An 18,536-nucleotide genomic window follows, 5' to 3' on the forward strand; every position below is an offset into this window, starting at 1 on the left:
GAAAGATTTTAAGACCAAGCAAGAAATAGAGAATATTATAAAATATAAAATGAGTAATTTTGATTACATTAAATGAAAAAGTTTTTGTACAAACAAAACCACTGCAACCAAAAAATAAAGGGAAGCAATAAATTGGGAAAAAATCTTTATGACAAAAACCTCTGACAAAGGTCTAATTACTCAAATTTACAAGGAGTTAAATCAATTATACAAAAAATCAAGTTACCCCCCAATCGATAAATGGGCAAGGGACATGAATAGGCAGTTGTCAAATAAAGAAATTAAAACTATCAATAAGCAAATGAAAAAGTGTTCTAAATATCTTATAATCAGTGAAATGCAAATCAAAACAACTTTGAGGTACCACATCACACCTAGCAGATTGGCTAGCATGACAGCAAAGGAAGGTAATAAATGTTGGAGGGGATGTGGCAAAATTGGGACATTAATGCATTGCTGGTAGAGTTGTGAATTGATCCATTTTTGAAGATAATTTGGAACTATGCCCAAAGGGCTTTAAAAGACTGTCTGCCCTTTGATCCAGCCATACCACTGCTAGGTTTGTATCCCAAAGAGAGCATAAGGAAAAAGACCTGTACAAAGAATATTCTTAGCTGTGCTCTTCAAAAAATTGGAAAATTTTGGGATGCCCTTTGATTGGGGAATGACTGAACAAGTTGTGGTATCTGTTGGTGATGGAATACTATTGTGCTCAAAGGAATAATAAAGTGGAGGAATTCCATGTGAACTGGAATGATCTCCAGGAATTGATGCAGAGCAAAAGGAGCAGAACCAGGAGTACCTTATACACAGAGACTGATACCTTGTGGCACAATCGAATGTAATGGACTTCTCTACTAGCAGTAATTCAATGATCCACAGCAATTCTGAGGTACTTGAGAAGGAACACTATCCATACATATCCAGAGAAAGAACTCTGGGAGTAGAAAAACAGAAGAAAAACGACTGCTTGATCAAATGGATCGATGGGGATATGATTGGGGATGTTGACTCTAAGTGGTCACTCTACTGCAAATACTGATAATATGGAAATAGGTCTTGATCAATGATATATGTAAAACCCAGTAGAATTGCTCATTGGCTATAGAAGTGGGGAAGGAGGAGGTGAGGGAGAGAACAAGAATCATGTAACCATGGAAAAAATATTCTAAAATAATTAATGAAATTAACTTTAAAAAGTTTTATAAAACATAGTTCCCACTATCCCAATGAGGGAGTTAGTATAAATATAATCATCTTTATTTTATGGATGAGAAAATAAATGCAAAGTCATTGAGTTATTTTGAATAGGGAGGTTCATGCAGCCTTGGATTCAAACTCAGTTCTCCCAAATCCCAATGTTGTGTCTACTCTACTGGAAGGCAATGTGGCACAAGGGGGAAGCCCTGGAATGGAGTTTCTAGGGACAAAATCCTCTTCTGCTGCTTCCTACTTGTTTAACCTTGGGCAAACCCCTTAATTTCCCTCTGCCTCAGTTTTCTCATCTATAAAATGAAAGAGGTTGGACTTATTGCTTCTGTAGTCTTTCCAACCTCAAAATTTATGATCCTATGATCCCATGATCCTCCTGCTTCTCACAGAAATGAGTATTTGATGAGGGTCTGGTGAATATATGTAGACCCTGTCAACTTGCTTTAGCATCATCCACCTAGAAGATGACAATTGCTTCAAGGAGAATTATGAGGACTTGAACATTGTATGGACATTCTACAAAAGTTTCTGGTTGGCCTACGACTTGTTTGGGAGGAAGCTTTTATCCATGCCAGAAATATCAGTGTCTTCAAAATGGCGTTAGTCAGGGGCAGCTAGGTGGCTCAGTGGATAGAGAGCCAAGTCTGGTGACCAGAAATCCTGGGTATAAATCTGGCCTCAGACACTTCCTAGTTGTGTGACTGTGGGCAGATCACTGAACCCCCATTTTTTGGCCCTTACCATTCTTTTGGCTTGGAACCAATACAGAGTATAGATTCTAAGATGGAAGGTAAGAGTTAAAAAAAGGGGGGGCTCCAGTCACCATTGACCAAGATCTTTTTGCTGCATTTATGTTTGAGGGAGTCTGATGAGCTTTTGTTGAGAGAAGTGTGCCATACAAGGAATGGCAGTAAGAAGGCTCCCTGACCCCTGGTCATATGGATCCAAAGAAAAGGTCCTTGCCTCCAGTAGGGGAAAATGACACAAACATAGCAGGGGGACTGTCCAAGACTCCTGATTTTGATCAGAGAAGTCATGGGGATGGCAAATAGAGCAAGAATGCAACTGATGGACACAAGTCTTGTCCAGGAATCATTTTGCTTATTTGATTACTTTCCCAGAGCCAGAGTGTGAGGGGGTCAGCAGGGAGGAGAAGTGGGAAAATTGACTTACCCATTTATGGAACCAGAAAAAAGTTTCTTTAAAGCAGACTTCCTTTCTTCGTATTGTGTCTCTCTTTGGCAAGGGGAGCTATGAGAGTAAAAACAACAACAAAAAGAACCACAGATGTGGTTATAAACATGACTAAAAATAGATAGAATTGTATTCCCTGTGGATAATTCGTGACAAAAAACTGAAAACCAAACTCAGAACAAATTGCAGCGGTTCTGCTTTTCAAGTCTGATGCTCCCATGAAAAGAGTTCTTGTTCCTTTATCTTCAGTGCAAAAATCTCCAATGTTTGGGCCATGATCTGCTATCGAAGCCTCCCGTGCCACAGGTGACTTTGTGAATATCTTTACAACTTTGACTTAAATGCACGTTGAAAAATGACTCTGAACTGTCAGGCTTCATTATGTTTTATTTACCAAACAAAATCATTATTCAGAAATTTGGTATTGCTTTGCGAAAGTGGGTATCTATTTAATATCCTCAAACCAATTCTTCCTTCTAATATGGTAATCTATTCTCCGTATTTAATTATCTGTGAGGTGAAAGGTTGCTGGGCAGTGTCATTCAGCAATAGCCCAATGGAAAATTGTAAGTACTTTCACTCCAGGTCTGCTGTCTTTTCATATCAATCTTTCTGCTAATGACAACCAATACTTTCATATGTGATTACAGGCCAGCTCCATCTTTTCAAGAGCCGAGACTCTTTGGAATCATATGTATTGATCTTTTTAATAGAAGTCAGGAAAAATAAAATTATACTGGCTTCCTGTGGCAAAACTATGATAAATGGGAACTTAGAAACTTATGGAAGAAATTTTTCTGCCCTGGGTTTTTTAATCACTAAAAATGATGGCTTTTAAAAATAATATTTGCTTTCCATTATGCACATTTGCAGCAAAGTAAAACTTGTTTTTATATTGCTTTATATAACCCCACTTAAGCAAAGTCATGTCAGAATTCTCATACCTGCTAATGATCCAGGTAGAATCCTAGAATAGGAAGCAAGGATCTATTTATTCCCCAGGAGTGTTGGTTCCTTTTGGACTATTTTCTTTGGCATATGCAACAAATTCTGGTTAGTTTTCAGTACTCTGGTTTCTGTGAGAGAATTGTTTCTTTTTCTTCTCTTTGCAATTATTTTTATTTTATCTAGTTGCCAATTGTTATATGTATTCTGTTAGAGACCTGAAAATAGTCTTTTTTTAAACTATATTTTACCCCTTGTAGCTGTTAAGTACTGTCTATTTCCTTTGGAATTTTCTTCTCCATTGAAGATGAAATGAATAAATTTCATGTAAATTGGACATGGGAGTAGAGACAGTGCTTCTAAAAGGAGACTTGGAACTCAATTGGTCCATGTTCAGTTCTGGGGGAGGCTGACTCCTGAGAAAGTCTTATAGATTGTTCTTATACTTTCTGCCTTATCATCACTACTCAGGAGTTCCGAGGAAAAATCTCTTAAGGCTTAGATAAAATTCACTTCTTTGGTGTTTACTAAGAGACTCAGGATATAAAGTAGATATCTAATATAGGGTAACTATTTATTTCCTCTACTTCCTTCCTTGACTACAAATAAACTACTTAGGATATAAAAGACTCATAACTCTGAACTAGTTTTAAAGACCTTCCTGTTCAGAATCTGGCTTAGAATCACTACTCTCAGACTACAATTATGCTAATTAATACTTTACCTGAGAATCATCAAAGGATACAGGAATCAAGTTTATGTGATAAAAAATCTGGCTCAAAGTTACAGTCAATGAACAATCTTCCCTGGCCTTTCTCTGTGTTTTTCACATGTTCTGTTTTATAATCTTGTTTTTTTCCCCCACTTTAGCTTTGTTTCTCTGCTTCCATCTACCAAAATTTATTATGCCCACCTTGGGGATTCTTACTCATCAACATAGCAACTGTGCTGGTGAGGAAAACTCAAGCTTGAAGCTTCTTTGCTCATCTTTAAAAAATTAAAAAAAAAACCAAACAATCTGTATTTCCCTTTGAATTACATGTTAAAACAATTTTTAACATTTGTATTTTTAAAATTCTGAATTCCAAAGTCTCTCCTTCTTTTCTTCCTCTCCTTTTCCCCCTCCTTGGGATGGTAAGCAATCTGATATAAATTTTACACATGCAATCAATGAAAAAACATTTTTCCATATTAGTTATTTTGTGGAAGAGACCTTGAACAACAACAACAAAAGAAGAAAGAAGGTGAAATAGAATATGTTTTGGGTCTGCATTCAGATTCTGGCAGTTCTTTCTCTGGAAGCAGATGCCATTTTTCATCATGAATCCTTCAGGATTGTCTTGGATCACTGTATTGCTAAGAATAGCCAGGCCATTCGTTCATCATACAATATTGCTGTTACTCTTGATTCTGCTCATTTCACTTTTAATCAGTTCATATAAGTTTTTCTGAAATCATTTTTTATCATTTCCATAATGATAATATATTTTAATTTGTTTGACCATTCCCTACTTGATAGATATCCTCTCAATTTCCAGTTCTTTTCTACAACAAACATTTCTATAAATAGTTTAATGCAAATAGGTCCTTTTCTCTTTTAAAAAATCTCTTTGGGAAACAGACCTAGTAGTAATATTGCTGGGTCAAAGGGTTTTAAAGTTTTAAAGTCTTTTAGACATAGTTCCAAATTGTTCTCCAGAATATTCTACCAATAGTGAATTAATATCCCAGTTTTCCACATCTTCTCCAACTGATTATTTTCCTCTTCTGTCATGTTTACCTGATAGGTATGAAGTGGTACCTTAGTTGTTTTAATTTGCTTTCCTCTAATATAGAGTGATTTAGAACATTTTTTCATATAACTACAGATAATTTTTTACTTTCTTGTCTGAAAACTGCCTATTCATATTCTTTGACCATTTATCATTTGGGAAATGACACATTTTTATATAGTTGACTTATTTTTCTCTATATGTTTGAGACATGACACCTTTGTGTTTAACTTGCTGTAAAATTTTCCCCAGCTTTCTGATTTCCTTCTAATGTTTACTTGCATTGGTTTTGTATGTACAAACCCTTTGTCATTCAACATAACAAAAATATCCATTTTATATACTGTAATGCCCTCTTTCTCTTGTTTGGTCACAAGTTCTTCTCTTATCCATAGAACTGCTAGGTAAATTGTTCCATACTTCCCTAATTTTGCTTATTGAATCATCTTTTCATTGGTTAATAAAATAAAAGGCAGAATGAATGATTGGAGTGAGTATTATTATTATTATTATTATTATTATTATTAATGACATTATCTGGAATCTAAATGCCATCATGATGTACTAACCGCAGTGAAACACAGATTTGGAAGTGGGTTTACAAATACAGAATCTTTACCTGAAAGAATGTTTAGTCTTGTACTTCCCTCTTTAAACAACTTATATGCAATTGGGCAACCTCAATTCTTTTCTTTGACTTTTAGGAATCATACTGTCCAGTCAATCTTCAGACATTTTCAGATATATTTAGTAGCATTTTTTCTTTAGTGGCAGATTGCGTCAGGATGTTTAATTCTTTGTCCGCCTCATTTTTAAAAATTGATTTTGGACTTATGAGTCAGAACATTGGGATTTGTCTTTATTTTTTAACAGGAGTATCTATGGCAGCAGGTTTAGTGCATTGAAATGGTATAGCACTGGCTCCATTGATGATGCAGTTTTCTGACAAGCCTACAAGGGCTGTGCGCCCTAGGTAGCTGGCAGTAACAGATATTGCAAGGACCATCCATCCATCGGTAAGGAAACTGAGTCAGCTTCCTTGGGTCCTCCTGCTTCCTCTGCCTTTATTACTACTGACTCTCGCTGCTACCGTTCCTTTAATCTTGTACTGAACTGTATGCTAGGACTCCTGCTATCTTTCATACATTTGCCCCTAATACCATGTCTGCTAGTCACCTCTTGGAGAGAGGTGGGAAACAGAGAGGGAGAGATGAGCACTGCCACTGGGGCTACTCAGAGCGGAGTCCTCCAGAAAATAGCTCTGCATGGAGTGCCCAAGGCTCCTGCTTTTCTAAATCAAAATGTTTCTTAAAGATATGTTAGGCATTGTGTAGGTATTGGGGAAATGGATGAAATGAATGAAACAGTCCTTACTCCCCAAGAGCTTATATTCCAGAAGAGAAGACAAGGATGTGTCTCCATATATACACATGTATGCACAATGTAGAATAAATCTAAAGCAGTTAAATACAAGATAGCTTGAGGAGTAAAAGAGGCAGCAATTAAGGGGATGGGGAAGATGTCATGAAGAAGGCAGTGCTTGAGTTGCCTCTTAATGAAAGACAGAGATCTTATGAGGGTAAGGTAAGGAAGGAGGGCATTTTTTTTTTTACCCCAAGCAGTTAAGGGTTAGGCAATGGGGGTTAAGTGACTTGCCCAGAGAAACACAGCTAGGAAGTGTCTGAGGCCAGATTTGAACCTAGGACCTCCTGTCTCTAGGTCTGGTGTTGTCTATTCTTAATTCATAAGACAGTGACAATCCCCTGGGCCACCTCGCTGCCTCCTGAAGGAGTACATTTTAATAATTTAATAATTTAATTTATTTTTTATAATTTATTAAATTCACAATTTAAAATAATATAATAAATAATTTATAATTGAATAATTAACAATTTAATAATTTTACTACCAATGCAAAAGCATGGAGTCTGCTGAAAGAGTATCATAGGTGAGCCAAAATGAAAAGGCTAATGTACAATATATTTTGTTATAAAATATATCATATCTCTGTTGAAAACAAAAGAAGTAGGAGTAGCAATTATGAGTTCATAGAAGGTGACAATAAAATCAACTTGATGAAAAGGAATAAATAGGGAAATTATGTTTTGTTGAAAGATAATATATACAAAGTATTATTTCAATACTTAACATATATATGTGCTCAATTACAAAACTTCCAAACAATTAAAGTAAGACAAAATAAATTATAAAGAGAAGTAGAAAATAAAAAAAAAATAATGGAGCACCTATGAAAAACAAATAAGAATGAAGTTAAAGACCTGAATGGAGTTTTAGGAAAATTATATATGATAGCTCTTTGGATATTACTGAATGGAAACCAAAAGGAGTATAGATATTAACCATGTCCTTTATAAAAAAAAATCATATTTTTGGACATAAAACCTCAAAAAACAAGTGGAGAAAAGCAGAACTATCATAGATTTCTTCTAATCACAATGCCACAAAATCATATTAATAAAAGACTACCACAAAAAGAATTAAAAAATCAACTAGAGACTAAATAACTTAATCTTCAAAAATTTTGGGGTTAAAATATAAACCATAAAAACAACAGATAATTTCATTAAAGACAATGATAACAATGAGCCAATGTTCTAAATTTGTTGGGATACAGTCAAAGCAGCCCTTAAGGGAAAATTTATATCTCTAAATACTAAACAGAAAGAACCGATTAGTAAATTGGGAATGCAACTAAAATACTAGGAAACCAGCAAATTAAAACACCAATTAAACTCCAAAATAGAAATATTACATATTAAGAGAGAAATGAATAAAGCTGAAAATTTGAACTAATAAATTAATAGGAACTGCTTTAAAAATAAATTACCTAAATTAATTTGAAAAAAGGAGGAAAACCAAATTAATACTATCAAAAATAAAAAAAGAAAATTCACAACAAAAGAAAACAATAGAAAGATTATTATTAGAAACCATTTTATAACTTTAAGTCAGCAAACCCAACAATTTAAATGAAATAAATGAATGTTTACAAATCCACAAAATAACAGGTTCATAGAATAAGAAGTAGAGAACTTAAGGAACTCAGTTTCAGAAGAAGAAATTCAAGAAGCCATATGGGAATTTCTTAAGGAGAGGCTACTTCATGGATAGATGGATTCCCAAGTACATTCTATCAACCACTAGAACAATGACTTCCAATATTACATGAATTGTACTCAAAAACAGAAAAAAAGGGAACCTGTAAAATCCATTACAATGCAGAGATCATCTTGATATAGTAATCAGAGAGAATCAAAAGAGAAAAAACTATAAAGCAATATCCCTAATGAATATAAATGTAAAAATTTAAAATATTAATGAAGAGATTAAAACAAAACATCACAAAGATTATATACTATTGTCAGGTTGAATTCATTATCAGGAATTGGTTTGGTTTATTATAAGGAAATTATAAGCTTAGTTAACCATATCAAAAATTAATAGAAATCATTTCATTATATGAACAGGTTTAGAAAAAAAAAGGCCCCCTGAGGTTCTATAATACTACTGAGATACAGCTGGGGTGTATTTCTCAGATGTCATCTGCTCAAGCATCCATTCTGCTACATTACACCTATTATAAACCCCAATTTAATCTAACCAATTAATATTAATTATATAATCCCAATTATTCGTATTCCAATTTTTATTTAACTGATTTATTTAACTGATAATACTGATTAAATTTTGCAAAAGGATATTTTATGAGAAGATATAACCATAAGAGTGGTATGAACATTTCCCCCCCTCCTCTTCAACTTGTAGGGACACTCTGACCTCTGTATTACCTTAGTCCCTGCAGAGAGTGGACTCAAACTGAACGCAGTTTCTCCTTAGCATTAAAATAAATATAATTTCCAACCAGAAATGGGAATAAACTTTAGCTTTGGTTGATTAGTACTTTTTGAATATACTCTACTTCTGGCTATCAATAGCATGTCTTTTTGCCATATTGTTGACATTTGCAAAATGTCTCTCTGTGCTTCAAATAGGGAAATTCCATTTCATGTCAGCATGCCTTTCTAGAAGCAAGTTATCCTCTTCTACGTGGGAATTATTAATCAAATAAAATGCCTAGGTTAATCAGCAGGTGACTGCTTATTAGAGTAGACAAATATTAAAAACAATGAAATGAAATAAAATGTGAGATGATTTCCATCTTTTTAAGTAGACCACTAGAATTTGCTGGTTCTCAGTCATTGTCAATCATGTCCAACTCATCACGATCCCATTTGGTTTTCTTGGTAGACACACTGGAGTTATTTTGCTAGTAAGTATCTGAGGCCAGCTTTGAACACAGGAAAAGTCTCCTTGACTCCAGGCTTGTCTCTCTGTGCACAATGGCACCACCTAGCTACCAACAGACCACTAGAATAGCCAGTCCCAGATTATCCTTCATCTCTTTCTTTGTTACCCACAACCATCTGGGATAGGCATTTTGCCATCTATCTTGCTGACACTCTTTTGTACTTTATCCTTGTCACTTTCCAGATCTTGCTCTGGGAATAATGTAAGTCAATTGGAAATATTATTTTACATTTACATTCTAACTTAATGCATTGTCTCAGAAACTCATTTGATGTATGATATAAGCACATAAAACCCTAAAAATGTGACTTTTGTCCAATATCATAGAATTCTAAGATTAGATAGTCTGGTTTATACATGAATAGGAATCCCTGCTACAATATTCCTAACAAATAGTCATTCAACTTCTACTTAAAGTCTTCCAGGGAAAGAGAGTTCACTGTTTCATGATAGTTTCAGATAGCTCTATTGTTAGGAAGATTTTCCTCATGTCAAAACAAAATTGGCCTCTCTTACCTTGGTCAATTATTCCTTATTCCACCTTCTGGGACCAAGAAGAAAAGTCTAATCTCTTTCCCAATACTTCCCTTCAAATGCTTGAAAACAGCTACCATGCTCTCCCTAGACTTACTCTTTTAGTTAAATAAATCTATTTATTTCAACTATCATCATACTCTAGTTCATTTCTCTAAAGAAAATTTAGTTCATCAATGACAACATTTCATGTTTGACTTGATATTTATAACAAAGATTTAATTGAACAAAATTATTTTTGTTGTTACATTAAAAGTAAACAAGCAAACTCTAGAACTTCTGTTCTGGGGTTCTGCTGTCTAGATTGGTAGCTGACTATCCTGCCCCATTATTACGGGAAAGCCCTGGGTAAGCTTCACTCAGACTCAGCACATTCCATAGCTCTTCAATTGTCTTTTTGCCTACCCTTCCCACTCCTCTTTCAATTTGGAAGCCATGAACAAATCAACTCTGTTATCCCTGAATCTCATATATCAATTCACTCTTCAGTGGCACCAACTTTTAGAACCTTGTAACTTCCCAGGTACTACGTCACTGGGTGAGTTGTTTAATTCTTTTAAGATGTCAGCTTCTTGAGGGCAAGGGCTTTCATGTAATATTTGTATCCACAGTGCCCGACACAGTTCTTGCCACATAGTAAGAACTTAATACATCCATTTTAATTATTCTATCCTATGTATGTTGTTGTTATTCAGTCATTTCAATAAGGTCTGACTCTTCATGATCACCTTTGGGTTTTTTTTGGCAGATTTTACTGGAGTGGTTTCCCATTTTCTTCTCCAGTTCATTTTATAGATGAGGAAACTGAGGCAAATGACTCGGTTAAATGACTTGCCCAGGGTCACAAAACAAGTGTTTGAGTTTGGATTTGAATGCATGTCTGCCTGACTCTAGGTCTAGTACTCTATCCTAGCTGTCCTATCATAAGCATATGAGATCCTATTGAAGAATATTTAAGATAGCATTTCACTATACTGAATTAAATAATTAAATGTGAGCTATAATTAGCAATCAAACATCTTAAAGAGACATTTGTTGTTTAGGTTTTATTTTGGGAGGAGTGGAGTAGGTAGGAGTAATGGGACAGGGCTAGACCTGTACTTTCTTTAATAAAGAGAAGAATTGATGGGGAAACTTCCTGGACCAGTGCAGATGGGTACCTGCTTTGTAACTGATACTTTTAGAGAGTTACCTGGGACACTGAGAGATGAAGTAATTTATGAAAAGAACTAGGTGATATAGTGGATAGAGTCTTAGATCTAGAGTCAGGAACACCTGAATTCACATCCCACTTTGGACATTTCCTAGTTGTGTGACCCTGAATGAGTCACTTAACCTCTTTAAGCCTTAATTTTGTTATCTATAAACTAAGAATAATAATAGCACCTTCATCTTATGGTTGTTCCCCGCGCCCCAAACTCTTACCTTCTTTCTTTGCATCAGTATCAAGTATTGGATACAAGGCAGACGAATGGTAAGGGATAGGCAATTGGAGTTAAGTCAGAGTCACAGTGCTAGAAAGGATCAGGCTAGATTTGAAACCAGGACCTCCGGTCTCTAGACCTGGCTCTCTATCCACTGAGCCACGTAGCTACCCTCAGGCTGTTTTAAAGATGAAATGGGAGAATGTTTGGAAAGTACGCTGTAAACTGTAAAGTCCTAAATGAATGCTATTCTTATTATTGCTATAATTATAATTGTCAGTATGCATCAGAGACAGGACTATTGTTCTTTCCTCCCTCCCCAGTGTCATTTTCCTAATTGCTTCTTTTAGTACGTAGTTTAGAATGTATTTTATCTGGCCTCAGTGACTTGAACTTCTTGAGGACAACTAGATATGATCTTCTTCCTAACCATCTTTCACTCAATGTAATTGAAACGATTCTCAGGATACAGATTATTTGGTTATATTTTAAGTGATTCAGCATTTTCTCCTTAACCTCCAAACTGGCCAATAATAAATGCGTAATAATATAATTAGCTAGAATTTCCCACATTGGGCTTAATATTGTCTGTGGGTGCATTGAAAAATTTGCTTGTGGTTAACAAAAAGAACCCTGAGATTGCAGAATGGACATATGACCGTTGGCAGTGGAGACATTAAGAGAATTTGTTTCTTGCTTGGAATTAGATAACTGTTAATTCTTTATATACTTGGCTTCTTCCAAAAATACATTGTACTCCTCACTGAAGGGAAATGCATATTGTTAAACTCTATGTGAACTCAAAGAATTAGTGTAGAATGCTTACTAGCAAAAATGACTTGCAAATGTCAGATAAAATTGAATAACAGGGCTTAATAAAATAAGCTTGTTTCTGAAAATCTGTTTTTCATATTTGTGAATTATCTATCATGTTCTTAAAACCAAAGATACTGCCAGGAGAAAAGGAGATTATTTTGTTAATTATCAAAGGACTCATTCATTCAGCGAAGCTAATTGAAATATTTCTTTAGGAACAAGTAAATATTGTTTTAGAAGCATTTGTTTTTTAAAAGCCTGATTGGTTAACATAGGTAAAAACCCACTAAATTATCCTTTATCTTACTCACATAAAAATGGGAAGACCTACACATTACCTAAGTCATAGTAACAGGTCCAGATTCTGTATCATAATGTTAATTTTGCTGCTTTAATTAAAAAAAATTATTTTTTACTAACTAGAACTAGTCCTAGAAGTATGCTGGTAAAATAACCTTTAAGAAATGAGCTAATTTCGTGTTTAACTAGTTTGACTATTTTGTGAGAAGTTAAGAGAAAAAACTAAATTAACCAGTTAAACCAGTTGTCACGATAACCATAACATGCCAATGAATGATCCTGCCTTTTGGTGGAGCTAAATAGGGACAACCAATTGGATTATACTAAGCTTTATTCATTTGTTTCTGCAGAATGACATTCCTATATGAACTAAAGAACATCATATGGTTTACAAGTTATTTCAACTTGGCCAGGCGGTTGGAAGATCTTGAGAATATCATTCTGAGAATCCCTTGGACTTGTTTTTACCTCTTTATGTTCTGACATTTCCCTTGTTTTCAATAGATTTCACTCTTGTTTTATTTCCTACCAAATCTCAAGACTAGAAAGGCTTTCAGAAGCCACGTAGTCTAACCCCGAACCTGAGCAAGGAGGCCTTCTTTATCCCAAGATCACTATGACTTCTAGGCAGGAAAGCGTACCAAGTTTGGACTCACTAGTTTTCATCGTGAAAAAGAACTTGTCACCTAATAGCCCAGCCAAATCCTTTAGGTTTCTGAGACTGATTAGATTGGATGATTATTCCTTTGGGAATAAATCTGCCATACCGGATCAGGCCCATATTCTATTTTGTTCAATTGTTTTCATCTTAGATTGAGTACTAACATGCCACTTTGTTGAATGACAGGGCAGTTTCCCTTGAAATCAACTTCAGAAACCAAGGATATACTGAGCTAATCGACCACACCATCTAGCTTCCCCTATCATGCACATTTTAATAACTTACAAATTATTTTGCAAAATAAAATTGCTCCTTCATCAAGGTTCACCGGGGATGCCATAACAATCTGAGCACTTTATCTATCTATCTATCTATCTATCTATCTATCTATCTATCTATCTATCTATCTATCTATCTATTCATTTATTTATTTGTTTATTTATTTATTTGTTTGTTTATTTTAGTTTTTTAAAACCCTTACCTTCCGTCTTGGAGTCAATACTGTGTATTGGCTCCAAGGCAGAAGAGTGGTAAGGGCTAGGCAATGGGGGTCAAGTGACTTGCCCAGGGTCACACAGCTAGGAAGTGTCTGAGGCCAGATTTGAACCTAGGTCTTGGCTCTCAATCCACTGAGCTACCCAGCTGCCCCCATTCTGAGCATTTATTTAAGATACCACAGTAGGAATTAAAAAAGAAACTGAATAACCCTCACGCAAGTCACAGCCCTGTAGAGTTTCCATTAAAGGGGAGAGGAGCTAGTTGGAGGAACAAGGCCTGATTAGGGTAATAGAGAACTCTTTTTTATAGGAGACATGTAGATACAATTTGGTTTATCCGAATTCTGCTACAGTTTTATCAGAGACATCTGTTTCTTTTGCATATCAGGAGTCAGTCTAGACATGATGGCCTATGTGGGCCAGTTCCCTAGGCTACTTTGTATATTAGCACCAAATGTTCAGTCTGCTGTTCAAGGGAAGCTGTCAGAACACCTTAGGGTTCCTTCATTAGAATTTTGGGTTGGGAATTGAGTGGAATGCCAGAGTTCTGGAACAGAAACCATGGGTCTCCGCTGCTTGACTTAGCTGGGATAGAAGCATTCCAGACCATTACAATCTACATGATTACAGTGTAACCATTCACAAGTATGTCCTTATTATACTTTAAGTACCTTTGGTGAATATCTTTCCCTGGCTTATCTGTCTGTGTAAATCCAGACTTGGTGATGCTCCATCTGTTTAAGATGGGAGACATCTATGCAAATATTAGAAGTAGGACAAAGACAAAACCAAACCAGCCACAAACAGGAAAGAGAACTTTGCCAAGCTGAAAAACCTTCAAAAAGTATCAGCAATAAAATCCAAGTTTTAAATAAAATGAGATACAGGTTCTAATTATACCGATCTTTTTTATTAATAACTTTCTGCCAGAGGTACAGTGTTATGGTTGGGGAAAATGCGTGTTGAATTGAGGTAACTGTGGCAAAACATTTTTGTACTGCTTACATGAGGATTAAGAACAAAGAGTAGAAAACAGCAGGGAAATATATCTCTATATATGGACATGTCAAACTTAATTCAGCAGAACAAATATTAAGCATGGAAGGCACTCCACTTGTATGTGAGTATGAAATTTACATAACATTCCAGGTAATTTAATATTAAAATAATGGCAAAGTACATTTCAGGCTCTGTGTTAATCATGGACTGTCTTCCTAACAAGCAACCAATGGCAGTTTAGTCTAGTGACAGCCTCACTGGTAACTTGGGCAAAAGCTTGAGACATCTCCAAAGGCCATATAGGTATCCCTGTCTTATTTGGAATGAGATGACTATCATACAGCACTGGGTTGTGGGATTCCCAGCCCAGATGGGACTTCTTTGGACTGTAGACTTAAGGAGATGCTTCCTCAGGGTTCAATAGCTGGTGTTTTTTGTTTTTTAACTTGTTTTTTTTTTGGGGGGGGGCTGTTTTAGGAGTATTCAGCAAGACAAAAGGCAGAGGAAGAAAATTAATTCTTAATTTTTGTGCCACACGTGAGTAATTAATTTGATCACTGAATGCCTTTTTTGTTGCTCTCCCTTTTGAGACTTTGGTAGGCAACTGTTTTAACAGAAAAATCAGAGTTGTAATGTTTCAGAGTGTTTCTGGAAAGCTGAGAGTGATGCTGAGAAAATGCAAGTACCATGCCAGGACATCTCCCTTCATTCTGTTTTGTAAGAAGCAACTCAACTTTCAGACTAATCCAATTTTGATGACTATGTGTGTGTAGTAAAATTGAGAAGGTGACGTTGTCTCTGCAGCTGGCAGGACAAATTGCCAGTTTCTTTCTATTCAATGAAACCCCCTTACTCCTTTCCATTGCTCACTATCCTTTCATTTTTTAACCCTTAGAATCAATACTGTGTTCAGTGTTTTGGTAAGGGAAAGGCAATGGGGGTTAAGGGACTTGCCCAGAGGCAAACAGCTAGGAAGTGTCTGAGATCAGATTAGAAACCAGAACATCTCTCTCAATCCACCGAGCTACCCAGCTGTCCCCTATCCTTTCTATTTTTGATCCTCTGTATATACAAGAAAATTCATTAGCTACTAAGTCCTTGTTCGGTGTGATTAATACGGGCATCTCTGCAGAGGCATGAGAGATACGTCCACTGGATGGAGAGATGCAGGCCTTTGGGAGGAAGAGATGTTTCCATCTGGGAGTTCCAAACATGATGGGGTTACATTAAAATCATTCTTGGCAGGAGCAAATCTTTATAAACATGCGAACACATAAACAGAGAAAATATACACATATGTAATTATATTTATTCTATATTATGTATATGAGGATCTAGATTTAATATACTTATCGTTCCACACACACAAGTACCTGGTTTGGTCCTTATAATAATTTGTGCTATGCTGTGGACACCATCCTCACCTATGGAACACAATAGAGTAGATATCTCCCCCTATAATGGGCAAACAGCCATTAGGAGCTTGCAGCTTGGGATAGGAGCAATATCTTAATCTCTCCCCATGCAGGTTTGGCCAGGTTTTCCTTAAAAGACATTAAGATGGTCCCAAACACATCGTTGGTCCTAGAGACTAAAGGCTCAAACTGCTGAGGACTTCTTCATTGCATTGCCTGAGTACAAGGCAGCCCCAAGGATGTGGAGAGGCTCTCAGATCGGAAATGCAAAGGGAGGTTCACTCAGCTGACTCAGCTCCAAGAATTCTCATTGACTCTCTTTGCTATAGCCAAGCAAATCTTTTGTTAACCATTTGAGAGCTGTGTATCCACAGTGCCCCACTTTGGGGCCAACACTGAACTAGTTTAGACTAGTAGGGTAGTGACCCGAGTCAAGCCTGACCCAGAAGACACGGTTTTCTGCTCTTTAGATGTAGTTTTATAGCAAACAACAGGAATATTTTATGACATTTCTAAAGAGCTAACCTGAATTGTGTGAAGTGTAGGAAGTTAACTCTATTAGTTGCATGTAATCGAAAGGATCCAAGAAAGGTATACATTTTAGAAAAAATGTAAAGGCAATTGTTATCTGAATAATTCGGTTCCAAATAGTTGCTGTTAATACATCCATCCATACACACATGCATACATACATATATGTCTTTCTATGAATGTTGCCTGACACTAAAATTCTAAAGCTAATTTCTCAAATCTCTGCTTCTCAGTTGGTAAATGTCGGTAACAACTGTGGAGTTGTGTAACCTCCTCCATCACCTGCAGCCCTCTTCCGCCATCCCCATCAAGATCAGTTCTGGCTTAACATCAGGTAGAAGAGCCTTGGATTAAAAAAGAGCTCCTCAAATCATCTTCTCAGAGGAGAACATTAACCATCAGTGCTGAGTTGTAGAAATAAATGGTTGTAAATATGTGACGGGTGAAGACAACAGGATTAAAGCAACCTGAGCTGCTGATGACAAGGTCCAGATCAGAGAATCATCCTAACAGAATTTTCCCTTTTTTGGAACTGGCCAAACTATTTCACTTCTTAGAACAGCAAATCATAAAAGTACTCATGTTTAATGGTAAATCCCGAGTGCTTTAGTCAAATACATGATGATAGATGTCATTTACACACTTAACATGTGCAAAATTGACTTCTGAGTCATCCATATAAAGCTCTGTCTTGGCTATACTTTTGGCAGGCATTGCCAAGAAGAACAGAACGCCAGAGATGGATTCCCACTGGTTTAGGCAGAAATCTCCCATTTCCCCTTCTTCCTCCTCTTCAATGCTCTCCACTCCTGGGGAGCTTTGTCTTGATCTTGAGACTTTGGTGGAAAGGGCTGATTCTGATTAACTCACCTCTCCTCTCCTTTGGAACTGAGACCAAAAAAGAGGCAGATGCAGGGAAGGCATGGAGGTTTCTCCTGTCACATGGCATTGCTGCCACCTTGATGTTGTACTGGGGAGGAGGATGCTCCGCTAAAATCCGTGTAGGCTTCAGACAAAAGATGGCGATTCTTCATTCTCTCCCCCATTTCTATTCCATTTTCTTTCTAAGAAAATGAATGCTTATATCTGAATCTGATGTTTCCCTGGAAGGCTAGGAGGCTTATCCATGTGTTTTAAAAGTTTACTTTGTTTTCTTGTTGAATAAAATATGAAGCAATTAGCCAATCTCATTGCTAAGTTTTGTGCTATTGTTTGAATATTGCAGGATTGAGATGGGGAATTGTGAACATTCAGGAGAGGGCAAGAGTGGGTGGGGAGGGGTAAAGGAGAAAAGAGAGAAAGAGACGGGGAAAGGAGGGAGAAGGAGGAAGGCAGACAAGAGTAGGGAAAGGGAGAGGGGAGGAAAGAGAAGGCATGAGTAGGTTAAACTGCTATAATTTGCCTAGGGCAAGATTTCTGATTGGGATTTGGAATAAAAGAGAAAAGTATTGATTTCTCTTAATAACCTCTCAGGAAATAATACATTTGATCAAGATTCTGTAGTCAAAAAGGTCAGTAGTCATGACTAGGTAGCCAGACTGGTTGGACTGGTAATGAGATGGACAATAACCATTCCCTCTAACTTGGTTAAAAAAAACTATTCATCCTTTTGGGATGATGAGGGAGTGGTGAGATAGAAAATTATTGCTTCAAGGGGAGCAATAGACCAGTTCAAAAAAGTGTTTGTGGAGGCAAATGTTATCTGAATAAGAATGATCCACAACTGTCTGCCTGATCTACCCATGTACACAGCCAGTGCTTCTTAAATAAAACCCATTCTCCAAGGGTGAACATACGTGTAAGCAGTTGTCTGCTTTCTATGGATTGAAAGGCCATAGGAACATTTTCCTTCAAATGTCTCTACTGCTTCTCATACCTTATTTTGCTTCTGATTTTTTTTTCTGTCC

This window comes from Monodelphis domestica, chromosome 4 (genome assembly GCF_027887165.1).
Source record: "Monodelphis domestica isolate mMonDom1 chromosome 4, mMonDom1.pri, whole genome shotgun sequence".
Classification (NCBI taxonomy): Eukaryota; Metazoa; Chordata; class Mammalia; order Didelphimorphia; family Didelphidae; genus Monodelphis; species Monodelphis domestica.